This window comes from Bos javanicus, chromosome 27, assembly GCF_032452875.1.
Source record: "Bos javanicus breed banteng chromosome 27, ARS-OSU_banteng_1.0, whole genome shotgun sequence".
Taxonomy (NCBI): domain Eukaryota; kingdom Metazoa; phylum Chordata; class Mammalia; order Artiodactyla; family Bovidae; genus Bos; species Bos javanicus.
In genome coordinates this window covers 17,021,917-17,049,724 of record NC_083894.1, presented here as the reverse complement: position 1 = coordinate 17,049,724, position 27,808 = coordinate 17,021,917, and the positions used below count along the sequence as shown (strand labels likewise).

The 27,808-nt window shown below is 40.8% G+C and overlaps 1 long non-coding RNA gene across 1 annotated transcript; it reads left to right on the top strand.

Moving 5' to 3' along the window:
* The first annotated feature begins 486 nt into the window (after window positions 1-486).
* LOC133240130 (uncharacterized) lies at window positions 487-25,033 on the top strand. The gene is made up of 3 exons (XR_009734122.1): window positions 487-1,067; window positions 2,663-2,839; window positions 24,981-25,033. It is a non-coding gene; the product is annotated as an uncharacterized LOC133240130 (long non-coding RNA).
* The last annotated feature ends 2,775 nt before the right edge of the window (window positions 25,034-27,808 follow it).

Below are 27,808 nucleotides of genomic sequence, written 5' to 3'. Positions count from 1 at the left end.
GTACCCCACTAGGCTCCTCTGTCTGTAGGATTCTCCAGGGAAGAATACTGGAGTGGGTTGCATGCCCTCCTCCAGGGGATCTTCCTGACCCAGGGATTGAACTCACCTCTCTTATGTCTCCTGCACTGCAGATGGATTCTTTACTGCTGAGCCACCAGGGAAACCCCTTGGTAGGGTGAGGGTCTACATATGTGTAGGATGGGACCGCCGCTAAGAGAGGAAGTTACTATCGATTTCCTTGCCAGAAACCAGCACGCTCTGGAGTCGCCTTCTACCTTCAAGCATCCTAACCCATTCGGTATCCAAGCCAGGAAATGGCACCGCAAACACTTTGTTTTTGAACTTCACACTTACTCTTCATGATTTAATTGTTTATGCTTCCAAAAGAGTTGAGGGAAATAAACTGACACATCGAAAATAATTAAAAGACAGCATCGCATTACACATTGATGCAGTGTATCGCTAAATACCAGAATAAGCGCTGAATTAGACAGTTGAGTGTGTAAGGAACAATGTGTTTGAGAGAATGCTTGATCTTTGATTTGAGAGAGTTGCCTGGAGATTGGTGAAGGTGAACACAGGTGAAGAGGAGCGTGTACACTGAGAACTCAAAGACTGTGCAGTTTGATGGGGAGGAGGAGCCAGATTGGAGAAAGTATGGATCGACAACCAGACAGAGGCATTTGGGTTTGATAATGCAGAAAATATGAAAAACTCAGATGTTTTTGAGTGGGAAGAGCCTGACAAAGAGCCGAATGGCAGTGTTAACTCTCAGAATCTCAGTTTTCCAATATGTAAACATTGATGTGTTTGTGCACTCATATATTACAAATATATCATGCAAGGAAAAATGTGTTTGAGGGAGGAAATAAACAAATGTGTTATTGACATTCTTAAGTGAGAATCTCAATCGGCATTAACATTAAAAGCATAAATCCTTCTTTTCAGAGTTTGCTTATAATCCTTCCATCTGCGCGTTAGTCCTGGCAGCAGCAATGACAGCTCCATCTACAGCATGAAAACAACGAAGGTAAACAGCCCAGGAGCTGCTGTAACCGAGAATACAGGTAACATAGACGCTGGCACGACTTGGCTTTTGGTTTAGAATTCTGTTCTTAATTCTGAAGTCCTAAAATGCACAGTCTAAAGAAATAGAAAGGAGCCTACCATCTAGTGGGATTCACTAGGCAGTGTAGGATAACTTCCTATCCACGGAAGCTGTGGCAGATGCTGGCTTCCCAGAGGGGAGGCTGGATAGCACATTCATGGATGCTGAACCGGATTCAGGACTATGCCAAGCAGAGGATTATGAGGCACCAAGTTATGTGCAGGCCAGCAACAAAAGGCACCATTATCACATCGTGAGGTCTGGCTCACCATTATGTCGATGAACGAGGACTCTGGCCCAAAATACAAAAATGGAAGTGATTTTCTAGAATCTTGCTTTATATTCATATTACTGCATCTCTCAGGGTTTCTAAAGTGCTCAGTAAATTTTTTATGTACAAATACATTTTAAAAGTTACAATTGGATGGCATCTTATAAAAACATCATGCATACTATGTATATGTTTTTAAATTAATTTCTTATACAGTTGTTAAAACACAAAATTTTGTAGCTTACTTGCTTAATACGCCTGAGATTAAAATGCTTAGAATGCTTTCTGTTTTCCCTGTATTAGAGAGGACAACCAGAATTTGTGTTCTCAAATCAAGGCAAAAATATCTTTGAGACAGTATGATTATTATGTGAGTTTTCCCTTTTATTTTTTTATTTTTATTTTTTTTTGAGTTTTCCCTTTTAGTGCTCCTTTTAAAAGTTGCAGTTCACCTTTAAAAATTAAAGTCCACTGACATGCAGAATGATCATAAAATAGATGTTTCATTGTTAGGGTGGAAAGTTTCTATAACTGGGTTTTAATTAAGTTATTTTAAATGGATATTTCAAAACCTGAGTGGGTGTGTTAATAACGTGCTAATATATGCAGCTGGTAATGTCTTTTCTCCTATTGATTGTGAGTGAATCACGCTTTTATCGAGATTTGCCCCTGTCATTTCTTCCCCCACACCCTCCTTTTTTTCTCTTCCCTGCATAGGCGTTCAGGTGGCAACCTTGAAAATACTCCTAACTAGGAGACAAAGCTGTGAAGCCCCATTCCCAGGCTTCAGATAAAAACTTCCACTGTTTACATCTTTACATATTCTGTCCACATTAAACTTTGGATGTCAGATGGCATAGATGCTTCCAAAGGAAGCTGTGGTGTGTCCTCCAAAGGGCGGGCACAGGAGACATTGCTTTGAACACTGATCCTCTGGCTTTCCTGACTCGCTGGAGGAGAGCAGCGAGCAGGCAGATACAGGGAAGTCTGCATGCTTCTGAAAAGCCAAGTCCGTCAATCGTTTCATCCTGTTTTCATTACTGGGAACTTGGGATTCTAACTCAGGGTAGCACACAGGCTCTCTGGAGCATAGCTGGAGATGAGATTTGGATTAACTAAGAAGACTGCCCTCTCGCAAGAGTGCCCCATGGCTGGCCCACACAGCCCACCTTCTGACTCCAAAGTATGTTTGGAGTAACAGGCTCATGTAACAGGCTGCAGTTCCTCTAACAGGCTCGGCAGACTTCAGTTCTGACACACAGTTGCCATCTGCTTGTCTCTAGGTGCTGTGATGAGCTCCCATCCCAGACGCCCACTGTGGCCCAGCCTCCTTGTTCCCGGTGCCCAGCTCCCGTACACATAGCCCTCTCACACTCCAGCCGTCTTCTTATGATTTGTCTTCAGCATCATGTGGCTTCTATGTGTTTAAGCTTGAGGCGCCGGAGAGCTTTCAAGGAAAGGTAAGACATCTATGAGTTGGATATATGTCATCATGGATATTTTCTTATACTTTATATAGGGTCAGGAGGACAGGAAGTAGCCATAGTACTCTTTAATCCACTGGCCCAATTTGGGTGGTTCGAGGTAATATCAATATATTCCATTTTCATGCCTAGATGCTACATTGGCATCAGTATATTTATGATAGAAATATACTGATCTGTAGAAATGAATTAGATGACTACAGCCTCAGAATATAAGGGGAGAAAAGTGTTATTTTGGATTTAAGTTGCAAACGTTAGACTATCACGTGTACTTTCAGTAGAACATTGTACTATACTAGTTGGTTTGCTAAAGTGGCACCAGGAGCTAATGGTAGAGGCATGTGGAGCTAATCAGATTCACATCCTTGCTCTGTTACTTTTACGACGTGTGTGCAGTTTGGACAAGTTCCTGAGCTTCTCCAAGCCTCAGTGTCCCCAGATGCGAAATGCTACTGTTGACTGTCTCCTGTGATTGTTGTGAGGATTTGGTGAATTATTATGTGATTAGACAAGACTCAACTTGTTACTTTTGAGTTACTGTTACTGTTAGTTATTGGATCAGGCAGTAACATTTGAATGGATCCCTGTTTGCCAGAGAACTTTGATTCAATAAAAGGCAAGTGAAACACATGCTCAAAGAAAAGCACATCCACTCCGCCTTCATAACAGATAAGGAGCTGGCAAATATGGCTAATGTACAGATTGAAAATGCAAATTCAACACAATTGTGTTCTACCCAGCTTTCTAGTATCTGAGCGATTTAAACAGTCCCTTCTAAGTTGGCTTCCTTGTTAAACATCTTCTAAATGTTTAACCACTGAAGGGTTTTTTAAAAATATAATTTTATTTATTTACTTACCTATGTTACTTTTGGCTGTGCTGGGTCTTCATTGCTGTGCGGTCTTTTCTCTGGTTGTGGCAAGTGGGGCTACTCTGTAGTTGCAGTGTGCGAGCTGCTCACTGCAGTGGCTTCTCTTGATGCGGCGCATGGGCTCTCAGATGGTTGGCTTCAGTTTTGCAGCTCCCGGGCTCTAGAGCACAGGCTCAGTAGTTGCAAACAGGCTTAGTTGTCCATGGCATGTGGGATCTGCCCAGATCAGGGATCGAACCCGTGTCTCCTACGTTGGCAAGTGGATTCTTTACCTCTGAGCCACCAGGGAAGCCCCTGAAGCTGCTTTTGCAAAATTGGTTTTTGGTCTCTTATCCTCAAACTTCCCATACATACCAAGTCTATAGTACCTGCCACCCTTTTTTGATCTGTAATTGCTGTCCCCGCTTTCTTTTTACATCTTTGCTAAGAGAAGGGTTTGGGAACGAATATCTCCCAAAACTTCAAATATTTCAGAATCCTCAGAAAAATCCCCGTATGATCTGTATTGAAACAGCACTCACTTGGCCCCAGTGCAGAACCCATCATGGACAAAGGAATTGGAAAGTGTATTTAAGGTGGGCCAGAGTTCATCTGTAAGAAACCACACGTAAGCAACCGCTGCAAAATGAGATGAAGTCCCTGATATTTAGCTACAGATGTAGGCGTGGTTCTCACCAGGTGGGGTCTTGCTTGGACAGAGTATCTCAGTTTCCTGGTGTTTCACAGCTTTTTTAATATCCATTCAGGAGAGACATGCCAAAAATTTACACAGACATGGGCAGATGTCAGTGCCCCTCTGGATTCTTAATGGAAACCAACAATCAACAAGGCTACACATTCAGTTAGGAGAAGAGCCAAGAGCTGCTAGCGTGTCACTGCTCATCTGTATCTCTAACCACAGAGCAGCTCCGTCTCCACCCCCCAGCCTTTGTGACTTACCCTGCTATCGTGCTGGCAATTTGATTCTGAATTTTGTCGACCGAAATCCAGTTACCCACAAAATGCTACATTCATCCAAAAAGAAAATAACAGTAGGTGATCTTTTTACTCCAAATATGAGCCTTATATGAGAGTAACTTGATAACATAAAAAAATATGTAAACATATATATGTATACAAATATGATGTTTATGGCTGTATGCATTGGTCTTTATTAGCTGCTGCAATAAAATTCCATGGACTGGGTGGGCTAAACAACAGAAATTTATCTTCTCATACTTCTAGAGGCTATAAGTTCCTGATCAAAGTCCCACAGGGTCAGAAGAGCCATCTTGCTGGCCTGTACAACTGTGGCCTAACATGACCTGTCCTTGGTGAATGGAGAGAGAGAAAGAGTGAGAGAGACTCTTCTTATAAAGCCACCAATCCTATCAGATTAGGGCCACACATTCATGGTCTCATTTAACCTGTGTGTGCGTACATGCTCAGTTGCTCAGTTGTGTCCGACTCTTTGCAACCCCATCGCCTATAGCCCACCAGACTCCTTTGTTTACGGGATTGTCCAGGCGAGAATACTGGAGTGGGTTGCCATTTCCTCCTCCAAGAGATCCTCCCAACTCGAAGGATCGAACCCATGTCTCCTGAGGCTCCTGCATTGGCAGGTGGATTCTTCACCACTGAGAAGCCCCTAATAACCCCCTGAAACTCAGTCTCCAAATACAGTCACATCAGAGGTTAAGGCTGGGCTTAATTATAGAAATTGGGGGAGGGTGGTGGTGAACAGTTCAGTCCATACTATGTAACCACTATAGTAAACCACTGTTATACAGATTTATTCAGAAAAGTAACATAATCTTTTATAATTAATTGTCAGGTCATCTAACATCAAAGGTCTACTCTGTAGACCTTACCAAACGCCATTTTCCTTTCTGGGCCTATCTCAGTAACAGGATAGCTTTTCTCATCACGTTTTCTCCTGGTAAGTTCAGTCAACACACACAGCATTATTCCAGTACTTGGTACATGAAATCAACAAGCCCTCTTTTCCCATGCCAGCCGGTTTCCTACCTCATACATGCCAGTTCTAGTTTATGAGATCTGAACTTGTAGTGCTTTTATTCTTCAGATTTCTCCAGTACCTAAATTTCATGCTAAGATTCCTAAAGTTGTTTATCCTCCCAGCCTTCTGAGATCTGGAAGCTGTACCCAAGTGCCAGCCCCTCACGCTCGTAAGTGTTTGCATTTCATGTCTGAAACTCAAGTTTCACACTGCTCTGAAGGCTCACTGATTTGTCAAAGGAAAGGAGAACTTACTCACTTGTGATCATCATATTTAACTCTGTCTCCATGAGATTTTTCAGTTTCCAACCAGTTTATCACTTCCAGTTTTCCTCTCTCACCAGTTTTCTGAGTAACCCCTGTCCTGCCACGGCAATTAGCACATGCACCCCTGGCCACCACACCTCCAGGCACATGTACACCTTCTTTCTCAGGGTATGTTCTCCCATTACTGCCAAGTAGAAACCTCTTTTCAAAAGAAAGAGCTTGCCTCTCATTGGCCCCTTAGCCTCCTACTCAAATATATACCCAGGAATTTTCATGGAACTCAAAAAAGCCTTTGGATCAAAGTTTAATGTGTTTCCTAGTTGGCCGGCAATACAGCTTGGGATTTTCTTTTTTTTATTTAATTTTTTATTGAAGTATATCTGATTTGTAGTATTGTGTTAATTTCTGCTATAAAGCAAAGTGACTCAGTTATACACATATGTACATTCTTTTTTATATTCTTTTTCATTATGGTTTATTCCAGGAGATTGTATATAGTTACCTGTTCTATACAGTAGGACTAGCTGTTTATCCATTCTAAATGTAATAGTTTGTATCTAACTCCCAGCCTGGGGTTTTCTTAAAGATTTTTATGAAAAGTCACTGCAACTACCTTGACAGTCCTTGCAGGCCCAAACTGATAATAGAACATTCAAGTCTATAGTTAGATTATGATGTAGGTTTTATGTGTCTTGGAAGTCTAAATCTAGAAACCATTTTAGATGGCTTTGAATTATTTGGGGAATAGTTTTAAAAACTTAAATGGTTTCTCAGTCACATCGAAGAGAGTATAAAAACTTCTTATTTATTATTAATCTCCAGGCCATTGTGACTTGATTTAATGCCTTTCCCTTCCCGAACTTTGCTCACCTGACCACGCCCCTAGCTATAGCTGAAGGGACCCATGAGAGGTGCTTGATCTACACTGGCCTGTGACACCATTTTGTTTTAGAAAAGTAGGATTGAGACAGGCCAGTCACTCTACAGGCCTCTTGAGCTCAAGGCATGTAAAACTAAGATCTGCAGGGTCCTCTTCTGCCATGCAGAGAAGGCAGTGGCACCCCACTCCAGTACTTTTGCCTGGCAAATCCCATGGACTGAGGAGCCTGGTAGGCTGCAGTCCATTGGGTCGCTAAGAGTCGGACACAACTGAGCGACTTCACTTTCACTTTTCACTTTCATGCATTGGAGAAGGAAATGGCAACCCACTCCAGTGTTCTTGCCTGGAGAATCCCAGGGACAGCAGAGCCTGGTGGGCTGCCGTCTATGGGGTTGCACAGAGTCGGACACGACTGAAGCAACTTAGCAGCTTCTGCCATGAAGAGAAAAATGATGGAAGCTGATGGGCAGAGAGAAACAGAGGAAGGACCCAGGCAGCCCCAGAGGGAGACGGAGGATGACTGAGAGCTGAACTTGGTTTCCAAGGGAATTGCCAGCTGCTCTTTCCCGTGGTTTCTGAGGCCCAGCTGCTAGTTCTTCATCTGAGTTCCATGACCTTCCCTTATATAGTGAGTTGAATGGTGTTATGGTCTGAATGTTCATGTCTGCCCCCCCTAAACTTATGTGTTAAAAGCTTAATCTCCAATGTGATCGTATTTGGGGGAGGGTGGGGGGATAATTAAGTCATGAGGCTGGAGCCTCATGAATGGGATTGGTGCCCTTATAAGCAGGGACATTACAGCGCTTGCCTCCTGTCTTGGCTCCTCACCATGTGTGGACACGGCAGGAAGAGGCTGTCAGCAAACCAGGAAGCAGTCCTGGATCTGCTGACACCTTGACTTTGGGCTTCCCAGCCTCTAGAACTGTGAGAGAGAAATGTGCGTTGTTTAAGCCACCCAGTCTATTGGAATTTGTTATATCAGCCCAAACCAAAGTATATGGTAACCTCCCAAGAGACATGTCAACCTAAAACCTCAGAATTGAACCTGTGTGTAATAAGGGTCTATGTAGATATAAGTCAAGATCTTGAGACGAAATCATTTCTAGACTAGGGTGGGGCTTAAATTCAGTGAGGGATGTCCTTCTAAGAGACTGAAAAGGAGAAGACAGGGACATAGAGGAGATGATGATGTAAAAGCAGCGATGAAGGATGGAGACACAGCTTGGAATGATGCTTAGGCAAGCCAAGGAATGGGCAGGACGGCTGGGCAGCCCCGGGAGGCTACATGAGAGCCGGGTGAGGATTCTCCCCGAGAGTCTTCAGGGCCAGTGGTCCTGCCCCTGCCTCATCCTGGACTTCCAGACTCCAGAACCATGAGAGAATAAATTTCTATTGTTTTAGGTCCACTGGTTTGTGGCAATTTGTTGCAGCAGCCTTAGGAAACGGACACACCTCTTAAATCTTTTACTTTGTTCTATTTAAACTAACAGGGACAATGTTTAGCTTTAGTAATAAACAAAAGTTATTTCACTAAGACAGAGGTTTATTTATAAATAACAATTCCTTGACAAACACAATTTAAAATTATACTTATTGTACAACAGCAAAATATTATTTTAAATAATGTTAACATATTTAACAAACTGCCCTGCAGTCTGTGCTGTACTTAGTCGCTCAGTCATGTCCAGCTCTTTGTGACCCCATGGACTGTTCCCCAAGGTTCTTCTGTCCATGGGGATTCTCCGGACAAGAATACTGGAGTGGGCTGCCATGCCTTTCTCCAGGGAATCTTCCCAACCCAGCGATCGAACCCAGGTCTCCCACAGAGCAGGCAGATTCTTCACCATCTGAGCCACCAGGGAAGCCCAAGAATATGGGAGTGGGTAGCTTATCCCTTCTCCAGGGGATCTTTCCAACCCAGGAATTGAACCAGGGTCTCCTGCATTGCAGATGGATTCTTTACTTGTTAGATTATGTTAGATTATGATGTAGGTTTTATGTGTCTGGGAAGTCTAAATCTAGAAACCATTTTAGATGGCTTTGAGTTATTTCAGGAATAGTTTTAAAAACTTGAGTGGTTTCTCAGTCACATTGAAGAGAGTATAAAAACAGCTGTAGTCCATGGAGGTCTCAAAGAGTCAGACACAACTTAATGACTGAACATCAACAGTCTAACAAACTATTGAATCAAAACAAGGAGATAGTGTATAGCGAGGACAATGACTACCCTGTAGTCGCTGTTTGGTCGCTGTTTGTTCATTTGACATGGGCTCAACATCCAATGTAAATATTTTCCCTGCTGTTCTAAGATGGGACGATCCAGGCATGCATTTAATTTTTCAGTTTGTTTTCTAATTATTCATGGAAATGATAATGCCTTTTTCATTAGTTACTGGTCACAGTGAAGTACAGATCTGCAGAGCACTAAACTGCAAACAGCAAAAAACCATCTAATGGGAAAAGGGGAAAAAGAGCCATTAGATTCCAAGGACTCTAGACCAGATTCACCACCCTCAGCCTCTTTCACAAATCGACAGGACTGTTCTCTTCAGCTATGGCCCATTAATTAGCTGATCCTCTAGTATTTGGGGCCGTAGTAAGAGATTCCATCTTCCCACACGGAGACATGCAAACCTACAAAGATCTAGAAAATAGACCAGACACTGGAACAGGACATGATTTAGTGAAACTCACTGAGTTTAAAGAAAAAATGTAAGGCCCAGAGAGGTGTTGTGAATTCCCTGTAGTTGCACAATCCAGTTAATGCATTCTGACTGCTACTAAGTGCAGGACCAAGGAGGCTGCAAGCCTGGGCTGCTTAGAAATGCACACGACTACCAAGCTAAAGAAGAAAAAAAATCAAAACGAGCAAATTCAAAACACTACAAGATTTTTAAATGCTATTTTGTGGTCACTGGAGGAAACTGAATTCTGCCTTCAATTCCATCCCTCTGTCCCTGAAGTGAATAAGAAAGAGAAGTTCATGTTTCTTTTGAAAGCTATGTTGTCTGTTCAATAAAGTCTGAATAGTAAGAAAATTAGGTTCTGCCCTGCCCTTGTCTGTATTTCTCAGCTGGGTATATATTCCTGAACGGAGTCACACATCTGCAAGTAAATTAATCCAAGAGAAAAGAAAATGGTGTTTATTTAAAGTTCAAGGCATTTCTTAAACATAAGCATTTAGTCCAATGGGTCACTGATTTCATTTTCAGAGTACTGATAACAAAATCCATATATTTAAACATTAAGAAAATAATAATAAGGAAAACCTTTTTACTTGTTTTGCTTCTTCTCCATGGCATTTCTTGAGGGTTTAGGCATTTGGCCCCTAATTTTATTTTTCACTTCACTGCTCTGACAGCTGAGCTGCAAAGCTTGGCATTCAAAAAAAAAAAAAAAAATCAGTATGAGTGGTTGAAATGTATTATTTCCTTGGTTTGAGAAGGCTTGGGATGTCTGGAGACTTACTTCCCATCTTTGTTGGTCACACAGCTTTTTGATGAAAGATGAATTGGAAAGAAAAGAAGGAATGTAATGATCCAGTGGCATGGAGATGTGCTGGATAGCTTAGTATGTACCTGAGTCCCCGTCCTCTTCTCTGCACCAGGACGAGAATGTCAACTGAAGCTCCTGGTTTCGTATTCTTGTCATTACTCAGACAAGAAAGCAGTGTTTTGTTCTCTGTGATCTTTATCATCATTTACTTCTAATCGCCTCTCAATCCTGACAGTTCCACCTTCAGATTTACCAATCAGATCATCATCCTTATCAGACAGGGCTTGTCTTAGGCTTCCCAACTGTGTGTTGTCACTTCGGCAGTCTTGTTTCTTAAATCAATCCTCATCTGGGTTCCAGCCCTTTGGTAAACAACCTTCAGGTAAGATTTTAGATTCCAAGGAAATCAGAGGCTCCATTGCTGCCTTACTTTAGCTTTATCTAAGATGCTGGCTATTATTTCTCACAGGGAAACAGTAACTTGCCCAGAAATCACTCACTTCATGGAATAAGAGTAGTGAATCGTCTCAGAATCTTTAGTTACACTGTCTGGGAACCAGAGACAAGACTCCGCTGCCCTTCAAGCTCCGACAGAAACCATCCAGAGCCATTTTCTTAACCAGATTTGAAAACAAACAAGCAGGCAATGCCCAGAAGTGCCTACATTTGCTGAGTTTATAAATTGTGAATGAGTTGCGAATGTTTTGCATTGTCGTGAAAGAGGAAAATCTAAATTTTAAATGTCTGCTCCTCAAAAATAAACACTAGAAAGGATAATCAAGAGAAAATAAAATGAGAACAAGTGGAAATCTTTTTTCCTTTTTCTTTTTACCAGGTTTAATGCGGGACTGCAGTGGGCTGTGTGGGCTGGAGGGGGACAGAGTGGGTCATAGAGCAAAGGCAGAGGTGAGGGTTGTTCGTTGTGCAAGCTGTTCCTGCAGTTGTTCCATGCTGTGGCCCCAGCTTTAGGATAGTAGGCAGGCCAGGGACAGGCCCCTCATCACCGTAAGCTTGCCTGGATGGCATTCATTGTCATTTAATGCAAAAGTCTGGGAGAACACCCTCAAGACTAGGAAGGACCCACCCTCCTATTGAATTGAGGGCTAGAGACTGTCCATGTATTTTTTTCCCAGTCTCTCAAGTGTGTTCTGCTTGGAATTGGGTTCGCCCAATGTTTAATGCCCCCTTGCCCTTTGAATATAAGAACAAACATATGTTATTTATCTCTCTTCTCCAGTCTTGTATATTCCAACCTTTCCGGGTTATTGCCATTATTTATGACTCTACTAAAATGTTAAAACTGGCTTCAGAAATGTCAAACAGAATAATGGGAATGGAGAAATCAGAGACAGAAGTCAGCTATAACCAGTCCCATCGCTCCTGCTTCTACACGGCAAGTGTGACTTATTTTCTTATTCAGAGTGCTTTTGTGGCAAAGTAAACCTTCCATTCGTTAAAATGCAAAGATATGCACTCACACATGTGCACCAAAACGTCCACAGAGGTAAAAAGAGAGTTTGCCAAGATGTCAGTTTACTGAATTAAGTCTATGTTTAGTACTGTGTCAATTTTATATTAAAGGGCTTGCATGCTCTTTTTGGAGACAATATTCAGTACAGTCCTAGGTAAGCTCATTTTGATAGGCTGTATTTCAATAAGAAGGGAAAGATGGAAATGGAAAAGAAAACAAAACTGAAAATTATTCAAAATGGAAAGAATGGAATAATTTTTACAAAGCAGTAAATACTGGTAGGTAAGGATGACAAGTCAAACATAATTGCCAAATTTCTGTGATCATTGTAAGTTAAAAAAGTAGCTACAAAGAAGTAGGGAAATGGGGACACCCCCCCCCATGTCTAGTTGTGAACCTTTTTCTAACTAATCATATAACAATAGGCCTTTGTGTTACCTCCATTTCATCTGTGAGAAAGAGAATTTGAATGGACGATCTCTAAAGTCTTTCATCGGAAAAGCCCCTGATGCTGGGAAAGATTGAAGGCAGAAGGAGAAGGGGACAGCAGAGGATGAGATGGCTGGATGGCATCACTGACTCGATGGACATGAGTTTGAGCAAGCTTCAGGAGCTGGTGATGGACAGGGAGGCCTGGCGTGCTGCAGTCCATGGGGTTGCAAAGAGTCGGACATGACTGAGCAACTGAACTGTATTGAAAGTCTTCTAACACTCGATTTTTATACTTTTAACTCATATACAAATTCGGATTGAGAAAAATCAGAAAAGGTTCATTTAAAAATGCATGATTGTGAAAAATTCACCTATTAATTTTAATAATTGGCATTTTCTTTTAAAAATATTATCATGTTTATAAGTGATAACCTATTTCTAATTTATTGGTTTATTTTTATATCTAATCTCATTTGGAATATCATCAGAAATCCACAGGGTAGATAGCACTAAGCTGACTTGTAAGTGTAAACACTGAGACATGGAAAAGTTAAGAGTAAAAAGTATAATGTATAAAATATAATCCTGAGTTTTCTGAGTCCTTGCTTATTCTTTTAAGCCAAGCTACTGCTCCAGAAGTACAAAAGGCATAAATAACTTTTTAGAGAACTATTGAATACATCCCTAAAATACTGAGATTAATTTCCATAAATTCGAGGCAGATAGCAGAAAACAGAAAAGAAACTGAGCTCCGAGAGGCTCACAGTCTCACGCATACGAATCTCTCCAGCACGCAGAGGCGAGAGTGAGAGCCGACTGGTATTCGTGTCGGTTATGAATGTGTGCTGTCTTAGCTTGGTTCCCTGGAAACAGACTCTAAATTGGAGATTTGTGTGCTTGAGATTTATTGGGGATTGGTCCTGGGAATTACACATGAGGGGAGTAAAAGAGCAGGATTGAGCACAGGGCAAGGCTGAACCATGATGCGGTTGCAGCACGGACCTCAAGTTGATCCTCTGGGAGTTCTTGAAAGGAGATTCCTACAGAGCTGTCCCTTACTGAGGCAAGGGGAACAGTCCTGTATATTCCCTCTTTGATCAGCACTGGACTTCCCTTGAGGTGGAGACATAACATTGAACCAAGTGATTCCCTTCGGCCAAGGGTGGTTTTCACATAAGGACTCAGCTATGAAATGTCAGTACCCAGTAGTCCGAGCAGCAAAGGTATTCAGTTCTCTCCATCCTGAAGGGAGGATCAGATCAGATCAGATCAGATCAGTCGCTGAGTCATGTCCGACTCTTTGCGACCCCATGAATCGCAGCTCGCCAGGCCTCCCTGTCCATCACCAACTCCCGGAGTTCACGAAGACTCATGTACATCGAGTCAGTGATGCCATCCAGCCATCTCATCCTCTGTCGTCCCCTTCTCCTCCTGCCCCCAATCCCTCCCAGCATCAGAGTCTTTTCCAATGAGTCAACTCTTTGCATGAGGTGGCCAAAGTACTGGAGTTTCAGCTTCAGCATCATTCCTTCCAAAGAAATCCCAGGGCTGATCTCCTTCAGAATGGACTGGTTGGATCTCCTTGCAGTCCAAGGGACTCTCAAGAGTCTTCTCCAACACCACAGTTGAAAAGCATCAATTCTTCGGCACTCAGCCTTCTTCACAGTCCAACTCTCACATCCATACATGACCACAGGAAAAACCATAGCCTTGACTAGACGAACCTTTGTTGGCAAAGTAATGTCTGTGCTTTTGAATATGCTATCTAGGTTGGTCATAACTTTCCTTCCAAGGAGTAAGCATCTTTTAATTTCATGGCTGCAGTCACCATCTGCAGTGATTTTGGAGCCCAGAAAAATAAAGTCTGACACTGTTTCCCCATCTATTTTCCATGAAGTGATGGGACTGGATGCCATGATCTTCGTTTTCTGAATGTTGAGCTTTAAGCCAACTTTTTCACTCTCCACTTTCACCTTCATCAAGAGGCTTTTTAGTTCCTCTTCACTTTCTGCCATAAGGGTGGTGTCATCTGCATATCTGAGGTTATTGATATTTCTCCCGGCAATCTTGATTCCAGCTTGTGTTTCTTCCAGTCCAGCGTTTCTCATGATGTACTCTGCATATAAGTTAAATAAACAGGGTAACAATATACAGCCTTGACGAACTCCTTTTCCTATTTGGAACCAGTCTGTTGTTCCATGTCCAGTTCTAACTGTTGCTTCCTGACCTGCATACAGATTTCTCAAGAGGCAGATCAGGTGGTCTGGTATTCCCATCTCTTTCAGAATTTTCCACAGTTTATTGTGATCCACACAGTCAAAGGCTTTGGCATAGTCAATAAAGCAGAAATAGATGTTTTTCTGGAACTCTCTTGCTTTTTCCATGATCCAGCAGATGTTGGCAATTTGATCTCTGGTTCCTGTGCCTTTTCTAAAACCAGCTTGAACATCAGGAAGTTCACGGTTCACATATTGCTGAAGCCTGGCTTGGAGAATTTTAAGCATTACTTTACTAGCGTGTGAGATGAGTGCAATTGTGCGGTAGTTTGAACATTCTTTAGCACTGCCCTTCTTGGGAATTGGGATGAATATTGACCTTTTCCAGTCCTGTGGCCACTGCTGGGGTTTTCCAGATTTGTGACATAATGAGTGCAGCACTTCAGTAGCATCATCCTGTAGCTCTGCTGGAATTCCATCACCTCCACTAGCTTTATTGGCAGCAGTGCTTCCTAAGACCCACTTGACTTCACACTCCACAATGTCTGGCTCTGGGTGACATACCATCACGGTCATCTAGGTCATTAAGATCTTTTCTGTATAGTTCTTCTGTGTATTCTTACCATCTCTTCTTGATCTCTTCTGCTTCTATCAGGTCTTTACCATTTCTGCCCTTTATTGTGCCCATCTTTGCATGAAATGTTCCTTTGATATCTCCACTTTTCTTGAAGAGATCTCTAGTCTTTCCCTATCTGTTGTTTTCCTCTATTTCTTTGCATTGTTCATTGAAGAACGCCATCTTTTCTCTCCTTGCTATTATCTGGAACTCTACATTCAGTTGGATATATCTTTCCCTTTCTCCCTTGCTTTTCACTTCTCTTCTTTCCTCAGCTATTTGTAAAGCCTCCTCAGATAATCACTTTGCCTCCTTGGATTTCTTTTTCTTTGGGATGGTTTTGTTCACTGCCTCCTGTGTACAGGAGTGTGTTATAAACCTCTGTCCATAGTTCTTCAGGCATTCTATTTACTAGATCTAATCCCTTGAGTCTATTTGTAACCTCCACTGTATAAGGAGAAGGCAATGGCAACCCACTCCAGTACTCTTGCCTGGAAAATCCCATGGGCGGAGGAGCCTGGTAGGCTACAGTCCATGGGGTTGCTAAGAGTCAGACACAACTGAGCGACTTCGCTTTCACTTTTCACTTTCATGCATTGGAGAAAGAAATGGCAACCCACTCCAGTGTTCTTGCCTGGAGAATCCCAGGGGAGGCTGGTGGGCTGCCGTCTATCGGGTCTCACAGAGTCAGACACGACTGAAGTGACTTAGCAGCAGCAGCCACTGTATAATCATAGGGGATTTGATGGAGCTAGTATCTAACTGCCCTAGTGGTTTTACTACTTCCTTTAGTTTTAAGCCTGAATTTTGCTGTAAGGAGCTGATGATCTGAGCCACAGTCAGCTGCAGGTCTTGCTTTTGCTGATTGTATATAGTTTATCCATTCTCGGGTACAAAGATGTAATCAGTTTGATTTCAATATTGGTCATTTGGTGATGTCCATGTATAAAGTGGTCTCTTGTGTTGTTTAACAAGGGTGTTTGCTATGACCAGTGTGTTCTCTTGGCAGAATTTTGTTAGCCTTCACCCTGCTTCGTTTTGTATTCCAAGGCCAAACTTCCTGTTACTCCAGGTATCTCTTGAGTTCCTACTTTTGCATTCCAATCTCGTATAATGAATATGACATAATTTTTTTATGTTAGTTCTAGGAGGTCTTGTAGGTCTTCATAGAAGTGATCAACTTAAGCTTCTTTGGCATCAGTGGTAGGGGCATAGACTTGGGTTACTGTGATGTTGAATGGTTTCCCTTGGAAATGAACTGAGATCATTCTGTCATTTTTGAGGTTGCACCTGAGTACTGCATTTCACACTCTTTTGTTGATTACAAGGGCTACTCCATTTCTTCTATGGGATTCTTTCCCATATCTGCTACTACTTACAGTAGTAGATATAATGGTCATCTGAATTAAACCCACCCATTCCCGTCCATTTTAGTTCACTGATTCCTAAGATGTCAATGTTTATTCTTGCCATCTCCTGCTTGACCACAGCCGATTTACCTTGATTCATGGACCTAACATAGGAACGGACCTAGATTCCTATGCAATACTATTCTTTACAGCATCGGATTTTACTTTCATCACCAGACACATCCACAATTGAGCATCATTTCCACTTTGGCCCAGCTGCTTCATTCTTTCTGGAGGTATTAGTAATTGTCCTCCACTCTTACCCAGTAAAATATTGACACCTTCTAACCTGGGGGGCTCAACTTTCGGTGTTATATCTTTTTGCCTTTTTTATACAGTTCATGGGGTTCTTGTGGCCAGAATACTGGAATGGTTTGCCATTCCCTCCTCCAGTGGATCATATTTTGTGAGAACTCTCCACCATGACCCATCCATCTTGCATGGGCCTACAAGGCATGACTCATAGCTTCATTGAGTTATGCAAGCCCCTTCGCCAAAACAAGGCAGTGATCCATGAAGGGGGGATTCTGTATATAAATTATCTAATTAACCAAGAAACATTTACAGATAACCTACTGTCTACAATATGGCACCAGTTCAGGCAATGTGAAGAAGACAAAGAATTGTAAAACCCAACTTACCCTTTTCTTATGTAAAAGAAGGAAGCACATGCCACTGATTCAAGGGCACAGTGATTGCAACAGAGGTAGAGATGCATGGAAAATATTTGAAGTAGGAATTACGTGAAATGAAAAACTATGAATGAATATTATATTGGGTTGGCCAAAAATTAGTTTGGAGTTTCTGTGTTACAAAAAAGCCAGAAAAACTTTTTGGCCAACCCAATAATATAGAGATTCCTTTGGGAATCGTGGGTAGTAAGCAAAATAGATCTAAAGTGAGATATAGCAAGATTGTAGATGGCCTTGAATCCTGAGCTAGTAAATAGGCTTTAAGGAAGGAATATAAGCCAATTGGCCTTCTAAAAGGCATGTAAGAAGCATGCAAAACAGATTGGATTAATGGGACAGCTCAAGGATCTGAAAATAGTCTTTGGCATTCAAGGGCAAGTTGACTTTCTCGCCTGTCAGCTTGACAGCTATGGAAAATCAGTTTTTATGAAAATGGCATATGAGATAAAAATTATCAAATTTAAACACCTGTATACATTTCATCCCTGTATTATATTTCTATTGTATTACTGTTCAAAAAATTTCATTATGTGTTTTCTAAAAAATAGAGTACTGAGCCATCGTTTTATGTCTCACCCCACAAAATACATTAATTTTCCCCAAAGCTAACCTTTTTTTCTCTAACACTTTGAGTGCATTTGTCTAGACTATTTGAAAGTTTTCCTAATATTTTACAAAATGTGTTACCTTTGTTTCTCTATATGTTTAACTTCTATTCTGACAATCTTACATCTAGCTAGAAATCTAAACATTTCTTTCCAGTCAAGAAATATATTAAACTGCAAAAATATGATATCCAGGGTTTGAACAAGACAAAACAAACCAACCTTGAGATATTCATGAACTTCAAATCATTCAAAATTCACAAATCTGTATACATTATGCTGCAGGGATTTTAACAATATGTGTAATGTGACGTACTGCCTGCTTTACATCTAGACAAAATAAATACAAACGGTAATGGTTTTGTTGAAATCTTTATACACATGAACATTATAAAATATGTTAGATAGGAAATCTGTTATGAACATTAAAACAGCATCTTATATATGACTTCTGCAATAAAGAAGCTGACCCAAATATCTGGGTATGCATGATCACATCTCTTCTATTTTCTCAAGCATCTACAGTTTAGACAGTTCCTAGTAAAGAGAATATTTGATTATTTTAATGCCATTTTCTTTCCATCACTGCCATTTGGATATAGACTCTGCATGATTGTCTTCTTCTCCCTAGCTTTTAAATATTGATGTTTCTCACGGCTAGGTGCTAAGCATTCTTTCCTTACTCATATACAGTCTGTCCCAGTTAATCTCAACCATCCCCATGAATGTAAATACTAAATATAAGCTGAGAAATACAAATTATATTAATATCTTTAACCTCAAATGCCCTCTATATCTAGGCTTATATCCATTTGAAATCTATAATAAATGCCTCTTGGGCATGTCAGCTAGCTAGATTGCCCCAGATATGTTGTCTGGCCTTCCCAGACATGTTCCTAGCATGGTCATCCACATTTCAGTGAATGGTGTCATCATTCCTTTAGTTTAAGCCAAGAACCTAAGATTCATCTTTGACTCCTCCTTCCTCTCATCCTTCACATCCACTCATCAGCCTGTCTTGTTGCTTCTTTCCATATAGATCTTTCAAAAGAATTTTTTTTATTGGCGTATAGTTGGTTTACAGTGTTGTGTTAGTTTCAGGTCTACAGCAAAGAGAATCAGTTATACATATACATCTATCCATTTTTAGAGTCTTTTTCCATATAGGCCATTACAGGGTATTGAGTAGGGTTCCCTGTGATGTACAGTGGGTCCTTCTTAGTTCAGTTCAGTTCAATTCAGTCGCTCAGTAGTGTCCGACTCTTTGCAACCCCATGAATCACAGCAGGCCAGGCCTCCCTGTCCATCACCAACTCCTGGAGTTCACTCAGACTCATGTCCATCAAGTCGGTGATGCCATCCAGCCATCTCATCCTCTGTCGTCCCCTTCTCCTCCTGCCCCCAATCCCTCCCAGCATCAGAGTCTTTTCCAATGAGTCAACTCTTTGCATGAGGTGGCCAAAGTACTGGAGTTTCAGCTTTAGTATCATTCCTTCCAAAGAACACCCAGGAATGATCTCCTTCAGAATGGACTGGTTGGATCTCCTTGCAGTCCAAGGGACTCGCAAGAGTCTTCTCCAACACCACAGTTCAAAAGCATCAATTCTTCGGCACTCAGCTTTCTTCACAGTCCAACTCTCACATCCATACATGACCACAGGAAAAACCATAGCCTTGACTAGATGGACCTTTGTTGGCAAAGTAATGCCTGCTTTTGAATATGCTATCTAGGTTGGTCGTAACTTTCCTTCCAAAGAGTAACCATCTTTTAATTTCATGGCTGCAATCACCATCTGCAGTGATTTTGGAGCCCCAAAAAAATAAAGTCTGACACTGTTTCCACTGTTTCCCCACCTATTTCCCATGAAGTGATGGGACCAGATGCCATGATCTTAGTTTTCTGAATGTTGAGCTTTAAGCCAACTTTTTCACTGTCCTCTTTGACTTTCATCAAGAGGCTTTTTAATTCGTCTTCACTTTCTGCCATAAGGGTGGTGTCATCTGCATATCTGAGGTTATTGATATTTCTCCCGGCAATCTTGATTCCAGCTTGTGCTTCCTCCAGTCCAGCGTTTCTCATGATGTACTCTGCATATAAGTTAAATAAGCAGGGTGACAATATACAGCCTTGACGTCCTCCTTTTCCTATTTGGAACCAGTCTGTTGTTCCATGTCCAGTTCTAACTGTTGCTTCCTGACCTGCATATAGGTTTCTCAAGAGGTAGGTCAGGTGGTCTGGTATTCCCATCTCTTTCAGAATTTTCCACAGTTTATTGTGATCCACACAGTCAAAGGCTTTGGCATAGTCAATAAAGCAGAAATAGATATTTTTCTGGAACTCTCTTACTTTTTCCATGATCCAGTGGGTGTTGGAAATTTGATCTCTGGTTCCTCTGCCTTTTCTAAAACCAGCTTGAACATCTGGAAGTTCACGGTTCATGTATTGCTGAAGCCCGGCTTGGATTTTATATACAATAGTATATGTCAGTCCCAGTCTCCCAATTTGTCCCTCCCGCATCCTTATCCCTTGGTAACTAACTATAAGTTTGTCTTCAACATCTGTGACTCTGTTTCTGCTTTGTTGTTGTTGCTCAGTTGCTAAATCATGTCTGACTCTTTGCGATCCCATGGACTACAGCATGCCAGGCTTCCCTGTCCTTCACTGTATCCCAGAGTTTGCTCAAACTCATGGCCGTTGAGCCGGTCCTGCTATCCAACCATCTCATCTTCTGTCGTCCCCTTCTCCTCTTGCTCTCAATCTTCCCCATCACTAGAGTCTTTTCCAGTGCATTGGCTCTTCACATCAGGTGGCCAAAGTATTGGAGCTTCAGCTTCAGCATCAGTCCTTTCAATGAATATTCAGGGTTGATTCCCTTTAGGATGGACTGGTTTGCTCTCCTTAGTGTCCAAAGGACTCTCAAGAGTCTTCTCCAGCACCACAGTTCAAAAGCATCCGTTCTTCGGTGCTCTGCCTTCTTTATGGTCCAACTTTCACATCCGTGCATGACTACTGGAAAGACCATAGCCTTGACTATACAGACTTTTGTTGGCAAAGTGATGTCTTTGCTTTTCAATACACTGTCTAGGTTTGTCATAGCCTTCCTGCCAAGTAGCAGTCATCTAATTTCATGGCAGCATCACCATCTTCAGTGATTTTAGAATCCAAGAAAAGGAAATCTGGCACTGCCTCTACTTTTTCCCCTTCTATTTGCCATGAAGTGATGGGTCTGGATGCCATGATCTTAGTTTTTTTAATATTGAGTTTTAAGCTGGCTTTTTTCACTCTCCTCTTTCACCCTCATTAAGAGGCTGTTTATTTCCTCTTCGCTTTCTGCCTTTAGAGTTTTATCATCTGCATATCTGAGGTTGTTGATATTTCTCCCAGCAATCTTGATTCCACCTTGATTTTATCAAGCCTAGAATTTCACATGATATACTGCATATAAGTTAAATAAACAGGGGGACAAAATACAGCCTTGATGTACTGCTTTTCCAATTTGGAACCAGTCCATTGTTCCATGTCTGGTTCTAACTGTTGCTTCTTGACCTGCGTACCGGTTTCTCAGGAGACAGGTAAGGTGGTCTGGTATTCCCATCTCTTGAAGAATTTTCCACAGTTTTCTTGTGATCCTCACAGTCAAAGACTTTCACATAGTCCATGAAGCAGAAGTAGATATTTTTCTGGAATTCCCTTGATTTTCTATGATCCAGTGAATGCTGGTGATTTGATCTCTGGTTTCTCTTTTCTAAACCCAGCTTGTACATCTGGAAGTTTTCGGTTCACATACTGCTGAAGCCTGGCTTCAAGGGTTTTGAGCATTATCTTGCTAGCATGTGAAACGAGTGCAATTATGCGGTCGTTTGAACGTTCTTTGGCACTGTTCTTTGGGATTGGAATGAAAACTGACCAGATTATGCATAATGTTTGTAACCAGTTTTTTCACGTAATAATATATCATGTACATATTAACAGTTGCTTTGTAAATAAGTTTATTTGTACCATTTTTTAAGAGTCTGCCCATAAGCAATGTCATCTGATGTTTGTCTCTGTCTGACTGCCTTCACTCAGCATGACGCTCTCTCGGTCTAGCTAGCTCCATTCCTCCACCTCTCCTCTCATCACCCTGATCCAAACCACAGTTATGTTTTGCCTGGATTATTCATTCACTTCTCTTCTGTTGTCCACTTTTCCCCTTTTTAACCTTCTCAACCATGAAGGCACAAAAATAATTTTTTTAATGTAAATCCTACCTTAGGAGCAAGACACTTCCCACTAAAGTCTTTCAGTGGCTTTCAGTGACTGAGAGAGCCCTGCATGGCTTGGACCCTGCTTTCCTTTCTGGCCACCCCATTTCCCCAGCCACTGAACTCTGTTCTACCCATACACCACACCTGCCGATCTTAGGACCTTCATAGTTCCTATTGTCTTTTCATATGACTGGATCTTCCTCATCCAGTGTCTGAGTTGAACCCTAATCTCTATACAGGGCTCTCCACATCATCTGAAATGTAATCTTTTTTAAAAAAATAATTTTATTTATTTATTTATGGCAACCCACTCCAGTGTTCTTGCCTGGAGAATCCCATGGACAGAGGACCCTGGTGGGCTACAGTCCATGGGGTCGCAAGAGTCGGACATGACTTAGCGACTTCACCACCACCACCACCATTATGGCTGTGCTGGGGTTTTATTATGCACGGGCTTTTCTGCAGTTGCAGCACGTGGGGCTACTCTAGTCATGGTGCTTGGGCTTCTCGTTGCGGTGGCTTCTCTTACTGTGGGGCACAGGCTCTATGGCACGTGGGCTTCAGCAGTGCAGCAGATGGGCTCAGTAGTTGTGGCTTACAGGTCTAGAGTGTGGGTTCAATAGTGTGCCGCACGGGCTCAGTTGCTCCTCAGTATGTGGGATCTTCCCAGACCAGGGATCGAACCCATGTCTCCTGCCTTGGCAGGCAGATTCTTATCCACTGAGCCACCACAGAAGCCATCCAAATCATCTTAAAGTAACTCCTTTAATTTTTTTTTTTCCCTGTATTTTTAAAGCTATGATTATTATAAAATAAGGACCCAGAAATACCATTTTGTTCTTTGTAGTGCTTTTCACAGTCTGGATTTTATTTTACTTATGTGATTACTTGCTTGTCTTCCCCATGATTATGTGAATCAAGAGTGAGGACCTGTTCAAATTGGATTCCTAATACTAAACACACTACCTGTCATCTAGATGATAAGCCAGAAATATTCTGGAGTGAATCAATAAATGCATGGAAGAATGAAATTTGGAATTGAACTAAAATATCAACAGTACTAAAATCACAAATTTCCTTTTAGAAATTATTTTCTCGGTGCTTAGTACATTAAGTGTAATGGTGGAACTTTCAACAGCCACAATCTTCTCAAAGTATGGAAAAATATAGGGAGTAAAATATTTCCATGGGAAAAAAAAATAGACCATGTGTAACAAGGTTGCCACAAATTTCTGGCTGTTTCAGAAGGAATTGGCAGTCTCCAGTTGAAGCCAAGCCAAGGATAGTAAATAGGGTGTGGTGATATATCTCAGAAATTGTGTACATTGGCAGAATTGGAGGAAGACAGTTTTTCATATGCTGCTTCTACTGTATTTGGGCTCAAGATAGTATCATTAGTCTTTTTATTCCTTTCAAGAATGACACAATTTACAAGAAAACTTGCTTTTTATTTCTAAAAATAAGCTCTAATTTTATAATCTTCACAGTTTAATAAGGTGTGAATTAATAGTCCCTTAAAATGATGTCATAATTTGGACGTTTGTTAAACACACCAGTTTTAATATTTAAATTTACAACAAAATCACTATTATAATTAAAACACCCAGGCTTAGCTTACCCTGGCATTGTAAAAGAGGACAAACTAGTAAGATGTATTTTTAATGTTAAATAAGTGAATAATTTAATATTAAAAATACATCTTACTAGTTTGGGTAAACTCTGGGAGTTGGTGATGGACAGGGAGGCCTGGCGTGCTGCGATTCACAGGGTCCCAAAGAGCTGGACACAACTGAGCGACTGAACTGAACTGAAAGTGAATAACCTTTGGTAGCTCATTTTGGAGACAAGTCTAGGTTTCTTCTTAAAGGGAGGAATTTTATTCTCACCTCCGACTATTCCTTTTCACTGGGGTTTCAATTTCATTTCCAAAAGTTCATCTTGACCCTGCTGATTGGACTATGACAGATGCAAGAATTAAACCTTTATTTCGTTAAATAACTGAGATTTTTGACTCAGTGTCTTTATAAAAGTTAGCCTTTCCTAACTAACACATCTGTAAACCCCCAATTTTCTAACTATTGGTTAAAAGTTGTGGCCACCTGTTGTTTTAATTATATGATTATATTAGGTACAGGCATACCTTATTGTCCTTTGCTTTATAGTGCTTCAAAAATATGCTTTTTGTTCCCCTTACAAATTGAAGATTTATAACCTTGCACCAAGCAGTCTAATCGTGCAATTTTTCCAGCAGCATTTGCTCACTTCATGTCTGTCTCTTTGTCAAATTTTGACTATTCTTGAGATACTTCAAACTTTTTTATTTTCATTGTTAGTATGATCTGTGAATGGTGATCTTTGATGTTACTGTGGCAAAAAGATTATAGTTTGATGAAGGCTCAGATGATGGTAGCATTTTTTAGCAATGAAGTATTTTTTTTAATTATTATTACTTTTTTTACTTTACAATATTGTATTGGTTTTGCCATACATCAACATGCATCCGCCACGGGTGTATACGTGTTCCCATCCTGAACCCCTGTCCTACCTCCCTCCCCATGCCATCCCTCTGGGTCATCCCAACACCAGCCCCATTTTATATGGAGTGTAGCCAATTAGCAATGTTGTGACAGTTTCAGGTGAACAGCAAAGGGACTCAGCCATACATATACATGTATCCATTCTCCCCCAAACTCACCGCCCATCCAGGCTGCACATAACATAGAGTTCCCTGTGCTATACAGTAGGTCCCCGTTAGTTACCCATTTTAAATGTAGCAGTGTGTACAATTCCATCCCAAACTCCCTCCCTATCCCTGCCCCTCATCTTTCCCCCTACTGGCAACCATATGTTCATTCTCTTAAGTCTGTGGGTCTATTTCTGTTTTCCAAACAAGTTCATTTGTATCTCTTCTTTTTAGAGTCTGCATATAAGGGATGTCATAGGATATTTCTCCTCTGACTTAAGCAAAGGGAATGCTTAATATTTAAATTTTTATAAAATTTTAAAAATTTTAAAATATTTTATAAAATAAATAAATATTTAAATTAAGCTTGTTGTTCTTTTTAAGACTTAAGGCTATTGTATACTTGATAGACTAAAGTATACTATAAACATAACTTTTATATGCACTGGGAAACCAAAACGTGTGTGTGACTCACTTTATTTTGATATTTACGTTAGTTTGGTGATCTGGAACTTAACCCACAGTATCTCTGAGGTATGCCTGTACTATCCTCTGCACGTTATATAAATTTTCTTATTTAAATAGATAAGAATATTTAAGTACTTTTCATATTTGCCAGTTTTGGGTATCATTCTATTATTAACTGCTTTATTTGAAGGAATACACTTTCTGAACTCAGGCCAACAGAGGTTTAAATTCTGGTTCTATCATCACCCCTGGCTTTGTTGAGATGCAGGCAATTAAAATGCCTTTCTGAGCCTGTGTCTGTTTCTACACAAAGGGCCTGTTAATGCCTAACATACTTGGTTCTGGTAGGAATTAATTGAATATTCTATGTAGTACCCTTAATATATTAAGGACCTGACAATAAAGAATGACTTAAAAGTATTCCCTGTGGCTCAGATGGTAAGGAATCTGCCTGCAATGGGAGAGACCCGGGTTTGATCCCTGGCTTGGGAAGATCCCCTGGAGAAGGGACTGGCAACTCACTCCAGTATTCTTGCCTGGATAATCCCATGAGCAGAGGAGCCTGGCGGACTACAGTCCATGGGGTCGCAAAGAGTTGGACACGACTAAGTGACTGTGCCTTTAAAAAAAAATGTGATAGCATATAGATGGTAAAGCAATACCTGTACTTCTTTACTTCTTAGGATATCTATCAATCATCATGAGAAGAAAATGAATAAGGAAAAAATATGCCAGAAGGTTTTGCTTTTAACTTATTTTTTATTGGCAGTTCTGTGTCTTTGTTACTGCTTGGGCTTTTCCCTAGTTGGGACGAGCAGGGGCTACTCTAGTTGCAGTGTGTGACCTTCTCATTGAGGTGGCTTCTCAGTAGTCGTGGGGCACACACGCTTAGCTGCTCCTCAGCATGTGGGATCTTCCTGGATCAGGGATGGAACCCATGTCTCCTGCATTGGCAGGCGGATTCTTATCTGCCAGGCCACCAGGGAAACCCCAGAAGGCTTTTATTAAAACATATTTTGATCAGTTTATAAGTAGAATCTGTTGTATCAAAAGAGCTTACCAGATCAATTAACATGAAAATGCTGATATGTCAATAAGCTTTACAAAGTTAAGATTGTGCTATATAGTCTACCATGATGCTGGGCAAGATGAAGGCGGGAGGAGAAGGGGACGACAGAGGCTGAGATGGTTGGATGGCATCACCAACTCAATGGACATGAGTTTACTCAAGCTCCAGGAATTGGTGATGGACAGGGAGGCCTGGCGTGCTACAGTCTGTGGCGTTGCAAAGGGTCGGACACGACTGAGCAGCTGAACTAAACTGATACAGTCTACAGTTGTGAACGTATCAGAACCAGCAATAAAATAATAGTCAAGGGCATCCTTTTGATTTTAGGGAGAATTCCCTTATTTACAATTATACAGCTTAAAGAGGAATTCCAATATTTAATGACAAATTAGAGGACAAACAAGGAAATTCACAAATTATAAGAATGAAATAGTTAAATGTCAACATTTAGGAAAAAATATTTTCCACTATTATTTATAAATCATAGATACAATTTTTGTGTTTCAGTTCATTTTTTAGTGATTAAAACAATAAAATTATTTTTTAAATCCTGTAAACATTTTTAAAGCATAAAATATTACAAAATCTCATGACATACAAATCAAACATTCTTCTATAGTAATTATTCATATTTTAAATGCATGCAGAGCACTGAATATTTGCTTTTAAGTGCAGAATACCTTTTAAGACTCTGGAGAAGCATGCTGTTGCACATATTTTATTTTATCCAATTAGTCCAGAGCATTCATCTTATACCTCTTCATTGACTTCTTCTTTGAGAAACTTACCTGATGGGCACTGAAGTTTTCCTTTCATCTTAAAAAAAAGCACATGTAGATTTTAAAATTAAATGTTAATATTATCATTAGTTCTATAATAATCAGAGATCAAAAGTAACCCCTCTCTCTTTTTCTCTCTCTCCTCTTCCTTCTTTCTCTTCTCTTGATACAGTTAAAATCATCTTGAGGGTATCTTATTAAATACCCTCTTATAGATGTACACAGTTAGATACTCACAATAAGATTGATTTTAATTGTATTTATAAACAAGAATAATTTTGTTTCTCATGAAGTTCTCACTAGGTACTTTAGGAATTCTGAATCTGAAGAATAGTTATCCTGATCGTTACTTATACTCTTGGACTAGACCTAAAAGTCCCCATTTTGTCATAGTGGAAGGAGGCAAGGAGGGGGGCAAGGAGCCTTTAAACAGCAGCAGAAACAGAAGCAGAGCCTTAAATCAGCATTTTAGCAGGAGGTGACCCTCACTCATCCATAATGACTCTGAACAGCCACTCTAAGACTCAAGGGAAGAAGGCGCAGGGAGGGATTTAGGAATTATGATGCGGACAGTACAAGCTCTTCCATCTAGTGACAGAATCTCAAAGGAGCTCATATCAACTCCTATCTCTCTACCTCCTTATGGGACATTCTAGACACTGTGTGAAAAACTCTTCCCAAAACAGTACTATTTATTTAAAAAGTAGACACTTTATGCAGTCACCCAAACCCCTACAAATGAAATT